At 41.0% G+C, this 8,424-nt stretch overlaps 1 long non-coding RNA gene across 2 annotated transcripts; it reads right to left on the bottom strand.

Moving 5' to 3' along the window:
* Nucleotides 1–214: 214 nt before the first annotated feature.
* On the bottom strand, nucleotides 215–2,777 carry LOC146513846 (uncharacterized). 2 transcript variants are annotated; one of them, XR_014875225.1, is made up of 4 exons: nucleotides 2,351–2,777; nucleotides 1,446–1,647; nucleotides 1,102–1,282; nucleotides 215–728 (listed from the first exon to the last, which is right to left on the bottom strand). It is a non-coding gene; the product is annotated as an uncharacterized LOC146513846 (long non-coding RNA). The 2 variants fall into 2 exon arrangements; XR_014875224.1 differs by lacking the exon at nucleotides 2,351–2,777 and having other exon boundaries at nucleotides 1,446–1,833.
* Between the last annotated feature and the right edge of the window lie 5,647 nt (nucleotides 2,778–8,424).

The following is an 8,424-nucleotide window of genomic DNA, read 5'->3' as shown; positions in this document are numbered from 1 at the left end:
ATTACCCCAGATAGCAAGGAAACATTGAAACAACGTTGAGTCAATATCAGGCGACGTCATTGAACCAACGTTGAAGTGTGACGTTGACCTAACGTCACTCTTGCACCCTCTTTTAATGTTGAAACAACGTCAGGTTTTGATGTTGAATCAATGTTGAAACCTGACATTGAAACAATGTCAGATTCTGATATTGAAACACTGTTGAGCTTTGGTGTTGATTTTCCACCTCTTTCGCACAGTTGCTTTTTATTAAAACAGTTAAATCATGACTGGAAATCTACCTTTCTTTATAAGTATTTTAACCAATACTAAACTACTGCATGTTTCCATCAATACTTAAACCACCTAAACACATAATTGTACTTATTCCTCAAATTGGACACCCTTTATAAAAAAAAACAACAAATGTCTCACAATGTATCATGTCAATATTAATATCCTAAAATAAGAAAGCATTGCATGTGATGTAACAGAGAAAAAAAATAAACAAAAAAAAAGGTCAATAGGCATGTTTCGTTTGCTAAATACTTTATTAAAAGACAGTTTCCTATTTACATTTATATGTTTCACAGAAGTTTGTAATTTTTTACTCTGGGATGGGGATCATGATGTGCGTCCTGCACCACCCATACCCATACGATCTGGGGCGTATCGGAGCCATTTCTGCACTGCTTGTGCAAAGACAAACTCGGACATAGAGTTTGCCCCTAACTGCTGCGTCAGGCCATCTAGGAAAAAAATACACACACACAAACACAAAAAGTGAATTAGAGCACATGAGTAAGCTCTTGTTAACTGTCTTCAGCGGAGAGAAAGTATGTAAACTCCTAGGCTGATAAACATGAAAGTCACCAGGCGTAAATCTGCAAACTGCCGCATTTGATTCCCAAAGAGCTATGAGCTGTGATAAGTGATAAGTCTTAGCATGGTGTGCCGTGTATCCTTTAAAACAAAATAAACATGGGGTCCTCGGGCTGTACAACTACAACCCGAGGACTAAACAAGCCAAAGACCAAAGACTCCATCTCCAGATTAACCGGACATGAAAGTCTTGTTATTAAGAAAGACAAAGTAATATAGCAAAAAAACTGTAAAACTTACCACCATATATGCATTTGCAGAGCGCTGTATCTTTAAATGCCATTTTTTGCTTTGTCTGGTCCTTGGTTTTTTTCCCTGCCCAGTTGAGTACCGAGGCCAGCTCGTTTGTAATGGCATAAGCCATTACACGGCAGACTCGCACCTCCAGTGTGGTCCCTCCAATCAAGGCAAAGCGTCTCACCTATAGACACATTTTAAGAGATGGAATTAGCGTGTCTCATGTCTTAAATGTGTATGCAAGTGCTTGTGTGTTTAATCAACAGGCCGTTGTTATGTATTTAAATCACATCTGACAGCTATTACACTTTATAGTTACAAAGTGTACATAACCTTTATATACTTACCATTGCCTTATTTGCCTCTTATGATTGAAGAGCTGCCTCTGCATTGTTTAGCTCCTCAATGTTGTGCAAGGGCAAATCCAGAGGCAGTACCCCAGCATCTACCGATTCATTTCAGCAGGGATGGCGGATGGCTCTGACCTCCTCACGGAGTTCGTTAACAGCTGTCGTCAGGTCTGACAGCATATCTTTTGTGAGGTCGCATCTGTTTAAAAAAACAATTCCAGAAAGATTAATGGCTTAAGCAGTGAGAGGCGAAAAACTAATAAATAAATAATAAAACGCAGTTTACGTGTGGACAAAAGGTGCAAACGCAAGGTAGGTGAGCGTGCAACGTAAAGTTAGGTGAGCGTAAAGTTTGAATTGAGTGCGAATCGAAGCGGCCGCTTCGATTCGCACTCAATTCAAACTTTACGTTGCACGCTCACGTTGCACGCTCACGTTGCACGCTCACCTCACTTTTAATGATTGGAGAGCACCCGGGTGCTCTCCAATCATTAAAAGTAACAAAGTCATTGAACACATTTATACAGTTACCTTTACGTTTATCAATCATATATCACAGATTTACAATTTTTTGTAGTACTATGCTAAAAAGCAACTGCAGAGCGAAAGTCTGGGTCAAGCGCCGAGGCGACGGCAAGAACAAAGAAACCCTCGAAGCATTACAGCTAGCTAGCTAGCTTTGTAAGGGAATATAACGGAAAAGTATGAAATGAAAATGTTTTCTTTGTTGACTTTGTTCGCAGTGCAGTTTATTTGTTGCCGGATTGTAAGATGAAAGTAGACACAATTTCGGGCTCCCACATTTTGTCCGAAACTTTACATTAACAAGTTTGTTTGTTTTTTACTGTTATTCAAATGCAACCGTGGAAATAACGAATAGAACAAAAGTCATTCATTCTTACCTTATATTAATCGTGGTGCAGGCCAGTGCAGCGCATGAACTGATGCCTTCTCCGGTCGCTGAGAGTAAATCTAATGTCCCGCTCTACCGTACAAGACAATGGTTACCTGAAGGGATGTACCACTGTGAGAGGGGGGGCTATGGAATAGTCCAAGTGGTAGCAGCTTTAATTTCCCGCGAAACCATAAATCAATGGTTTTTCAACGTGATTGTTGTCACCTTGTCAACTATAAATAGATCAACAATCAACGATGACAGAACAACAGTGAATCAATGTTATTTCAATGTCAGTGTCAGGTTTCATCAGTATTTCAATGTTGTTTCAACATTGGTTTTGTGTTGACATTTCAAGCATGACGGTTCTGATGGTTCAGATGGAAAATCAACATCTGTTCAATGTCTCCTTGCTATCTGGGTACAGCTTTGTTTACAGCTTGTAAATCCTGCACAAACCGGCACTCAACAGGTTCATTTGGTCTTCTGATTTTCTTCACAGGGAATAGTGGAGTGCGAACCGGAGATGTAGGGCATGGAATAATTACTCCAGCCTTTAATAGGGATTCAAACACAGGAGTGATCCCCTCATTGGCTTCCTGTTTCAGAGGATATTGTCTTTGGCATGGTCTAAAAGAGGACTTTGGAGTGATTACCACTTGCTCACAATCTTTAATAAGCCTACATCATACATATAGGAGGCCCACAAGCCATCAGGCACCTCTGTCAGCAGGGGGTGTGAGGAGTTTAGAGGAGGTGTCGTTTGAAGCAGACAGTGTGAGACAGCTATGTCCACTAGCTCCATGAGCAGACACAATGGACTGTATACGTCACGGTTTTCTTGTAGGCTATTATTTCCCGAGAAAACAACACTGTTTTCTTGTGATCTGTAGTCTCCCAATCACAGGCGCGGTAGCACTGGTGCATAAATTCTCCCATGTCTTCCCGCTGGTAGCTGTAAGCTTTTGCCAGGGAAACATGTGGGACGGATGCATCCATAGCAAACATGTTTCTTTGCTCATCAGTGAGAGGAATCGCAAGTGCACCAAATGTGGAGCTCCAAAACATACATGTCACAGTTAGCAAATCATTCTCGGTTCTGTACCATTCTTCCTCATAACTGTCATCAGGACCATGCAGATGTAGCCGGATGGGCTACTTGCCTTTCTTTTTTTCTCTCTCTCTCGCTCGCTCTAAATGGTAAATGGCCTGTATTTATATAGCGCTTTACTAGTCCCTACGGACCCCAAAGCGCTTTACATATCCAGTCATCCACCCATTCACACACTGGTGATGGCAAGCTACATTGTAGCCACAGCCACCCTGGGGCGCACTGACAGAGGCGAGGCTGCCGGTCACTGGCGCCACCGGGCTCTACTGCTCTCACTCTCTCCTGCGCTCGCTCTCGGCTGCGCAATTTGGAACCCACCTGCAGGGTGGCGTCAGCCCGTATAAAGCTAAGCCGGTGTTTTTCTGGATCATTCCTCCCGTGCATTTGGCGCAAAGCAGCAGCAAATGCTGGCACACTGCAACGGACTGATCAGCAAGCGAGCAGATCATATGACAGCTACAGGTATGCTCTCGCTTAACCTCAGATTCCCTCCAAGTATTAGAATGTGTAGTAATATAGTTTTGCGGCCTGTTGTAGCACAGCAGGTGCTGTTTTATTCCGGCGTTGCGGAGAGAGGTGCTTGAGTTATCTCCACCAGTGAGAGTATAGCGCCTCCGGTCCTGGGGTAAGCCGTTAAAACTACTTTTATTAGCATTCACAGCTACAAGAGGCTAAGGTTACATTTATCTGTTGTTTTAGGGTTTGATCGCTGCCTTCACCTCTCCGTGGCAACTCGCCCAACCTTAATTGGGGAATCAAGACGCCTGCCTAGCTGCTGTTGTGAGGGCTCCTCCTCAGTGGAGCCTGCTGTCTTGTCTTGTCCTGTCTTATCTTGTCGTGAGACTGTTTTTATTAAGTAGGCCTACCTTTTTCTGGTTCGCCTGGTTTTATTCTATTTTATTCTGGGCTGTTGCTTGTAACCACGCGTCTGAGATCGGCAGATTCTGCATCAGCCTCCCTTCCATGCACTTCTCTAGGCAACTCTTTCAGAGCTGCTTTCTTTTCCCTCCTTTCTGCTTCCATCATCCACTTTTTCAAACATTCCTTCTCATCGCTTACCCTACGCAAATCTACAGTGTTAACTTTCCCTTATTTCAATAATTTCGCTTCCTCCTCCCGCAACTGTTTCTCTACTTTCTTTAACTGGTTAACACTCAGCGATCCCTTCCCGGGAAACCCGTTTACTTTTTGCCACTTAACAACATATTTCATACACCCAATTCCCCATTTCTTTCTTAACCATACAGTCAAATATTGAGTTTTGTCCCTGGCTGCCCGGTGGAGTGTCTGCCGCTCTACTGGATCTAGATCCCATTTTACTACACGAGGCGTCCCCCATGAGGTCCTTGCCTTCTACGGACCAAGGAATGAACACCGCCACTCCGTGCACTATAGTACGCAGAAATGGACTCCGACAGTGTACCCGAACCGCTGTCCCTGTGATGTACTTGGACCGAACACAGGTCTGGGCCGGCTTCTCCCCAACAGCGCGCTCGAGCCAATGTCCTTGTGATGGACCGTACCCAACACAAGCCTGGGGACTCAAATCGCCAGAATTTTTCTCCCGGAGACTCGAACTCCTCTGGCGCCAGAGGGAGTGTTCGCCCAGGGCGCCAAACAGGCTAAGACAGCCGCTGCACAGACTCATGCTCATAATACAAGTCAGAGCTTTATAAAAATAAATAAATAAATAAGTAAAGTTTTGTTTTCGAAATTGGATTTCAATTTATTTTTACTTCCAATAGTGTTAACATACTACACAGGTCATGAACAAGATTTTTTTTTACATTTTCATTGTAAGTGGGCTAAAGCAGTTAATTAAGTAGTGTAACATAAATGTAAGTGCACACGTCTGATGTCGCTCACAGTGGTCCAAGTGGTCAAATATATGTTTATTCATAAATATATATTTATAAATAAAAGAGGAAGTAACACACCAGTGTTGGTCAAGTTACTTGAAAAAAGTAATAAGTAACTAATTACTGATTACCTCCCCAAAAAGTAATCCCGTTACTTTACTGATTACTTATTTTCAAAAGTTATTAATTACTTAGTTACTTAGTTACTTTTAAAAAACACAATTTCCAACCTGAATAGGTGATAAAGCGATAGATCTTTCAGCCCAATTCTACTTTTTCTGCATAATGCATCATACAAAATGTAATCAAATGGAAAAGTATCTTTTTTTTAACCTGTTTTATCAGTTTAAAACTTTTAACTTTATGCATCAAGCAAAAATTAAATTATATGCACCATTCTCTGACTTGAATAAATTAGTTTAACATTTAAACCTATTTTCTGCACATTCCAGCACATAAAAAAAAAAATTTTTTGTGTTTACACTCAGTCTTTCAAATAGATGCAAGTAAAACACAGCAGAAAATAAATAAAATCAAAGACTCAGCTGTCCTTTTGCTCTATTTTCACCTGTAAAGCAGGAGTGGCGTAGGCGGAGGTTCGCCCTGGTGCAGGTGTGCCGCAGCGGTCAGTTGAAGAATCCGTGAGTTTCTCTGTGAATTTCCCATTACGTCGTTGCGCACTCGGTGCTTGTTTAGGGGTTTTTTTTTCACTGTAAAAAGAAGTTTTCTTCCCACGCACAACGGACACTAATGTTTTTGTCACTTTTTATGGAATCAAACTCAAAGTAAGGTCAGTACTTCCACACTTTAAACGCTGCACGCTCATACTCTCTCCTGCACTCGATATATTATCCATTGTTGATCTGCACACAGCTGTTGCCACGAACGTTGCACTCACTTACGTCACTGTCATGAGACATTCTCGCAAAAATATCACGGTTTTAGTAACACAGTAACGCAGCGTTCCTACGGGAAAGTAATGGTAATCTAATTACCTTTTTTGCAATAGTAATCCCTTACTTTACTCGTTACTTGAAAAAGTAATCAGATTACAGTAACGCGTTACTGCCCATCTCTGTAACACACACACTGAGACAAACAAAACAAGAATAACAAAACATGGAGATGAGACTGGGACAGACATGAACAGACCAGAAATCAAAAACTATAAATACAAACTCAGAGGAACCAGAAAGTAACACCCTCAACTAGATCATAATTAACTTCTTACTATCAAAAAAGTGAATAACGAGTCCAAAACAAAACTCAAAGACTGGATAATGCCAGGAAGAAAAACAGGATAATGACACTTGTAATATATGTTAAACTGACCACTTTAAGTTATAGAGGATATGTTGATCTAAAATACTGCAGCAATAATACGGACAGGGACTAGAAAAAGAAAGCATATTTCTCCTATCTAGCTTCTCTTCATTGGCTCCCTGTTAAATCGAGAGTACAATTTAAAATCCTTCACGTCACACATCAGGTCTTAAATAATGAGGCCCCATCTTAACTTAATGACCTCATACTACCGTATAACCCCAATAGAGCACATCAATGTCAGACTGCAGGCTTACTTGGTAGAAGAATGGGAGGCAGAGCCTTCAGCTTTCAGGCCCCTCTTCTGTGGAAGCAGCTTCAGATTTAGGAGACAGACACTCTCTCTAACTTTTAATATTAGGCCTAAAACTTTCCTTTTTGATAAAATATATAGTTAGTGCTCAATTCGGTGACCCCGAATCCTCCTGTCTGGGGGCTCTAAACCAGCAGACTGAGGAAACCACATAGTGAGTCACAAAGTGAATTAAAGCTAGCAAGCTTAGTGTTAGCACACTAACACTAATCTTGCTAGTGTTAGTATGTTTAGTATGTTATTTTGTTAGCAGCATAATGCAGTTGTTTCTGTCCTGTATGCAGTTTGCACTGTACCATTGCTCTGTTGTCCTTTTGTAAAGTAAAAATAAAATTAATGTCCATTTCCACCCTATAGACTGCATCATTATTTTCCTCCTCCAGCACTGGAATGGAAATCATGTGATTGTAGCACTATTGCAAGTGGAACCGATAAGCAAAATCGTTAAGCAAGCAGACTAACATTTCTAAAGCATTAAACTACTGGAAATTGGGACCCAGTACAACTGAACTACTCAGAATTTAATTCCTATCCTTAGATGTCATTGTCTCCACTAGCCCTCCTGTAAAAATATTGCACACCAATTACTGCCTTCCACAGGTTGTCAGTCTGACAACTTGTAGAAGCACTGGCGCATTTCACTATCTCTCTTCACACTCTTCATACTTCTGTCTTGGTCAGTCTCATGTTACCAAAAACACTTTAGTAGTGCAAAGCTATGTGTGACACAGTAGCCATCCCTTCTAACCATCAGAGAGCATCTTTTTGGTGTGGTGTGAAGAAATGAGGTCCCCAAGCCTCCGTGTTGCGATTTATGTTTGTCTGTAAGGCTAATATCTCATAATTAGCATCACATATGTGTGTTTGTGTTTTGTCATTTACTGCACACAGTGTATTGCGGAGAAGTTTTAGAGGTGGACTGTTACTCTGATACTATTACTAATACAGAGAAAGTCCCCTTCTCTAAGGAATTTAAGGGGGAGGGTTGTCTCACTAGTGAGTGCACCAGAAGGTAAACATGGTCACGAGTTTCTGGGCTTGGAGAATTCTCTCTTTTCATGCAGGTCTAAAGGAGGGTAAGAGGTGGTTGCCATGGTGACGAGTGAAGTAGTCAGAAAGCTGCAGAAGAGGAATGGTGCCAGGATTGGGTTCATTCTGAACTAAAGGTGAACTAAATGGTAAGTTTACTACAATATATTATAATATATATCATAAATTAGTAATATATATTACCTTTAATCAGCAAGCTAATATACATCATATGATAGCCAGCAGTAAGATGAATTCATTATTAATTATATTAATTAAATGATACAGGACTGAAGTTGTCCCGCTACCCATGTGTCTTTAGCTTTCCTAAACTGCTTAAAGCTTGGCAAGATCTGCAGCTTTACCTTATGCACTCAATAAGTCAACAAATCAAAATTTTGTGCTCAAAAATTACTTTTATTTGCTTTCATGAAAGAAGACATTAC

Source organism: Neolamprologus multifasciatus, chromosome 7 (genome assembly GCF_963576455.1).
Source record: "Neolamprologus multifasciatus chromosome 7, fNeoMul1.2, whole genome shotgun sequence".
Classification (NCBI taxonomy): domain Eukaryota; kingdom Metazoa; phylum Chordata; class Actinopteri; order Cichliformes; family Cichlidae; genus Neolamprologus; species Neolamprologus multifasciatus.
Note: the sequence above shows the minus strand (reverse complement) of the source record. Positions and strands in the feature narration are given on the sequence as shown.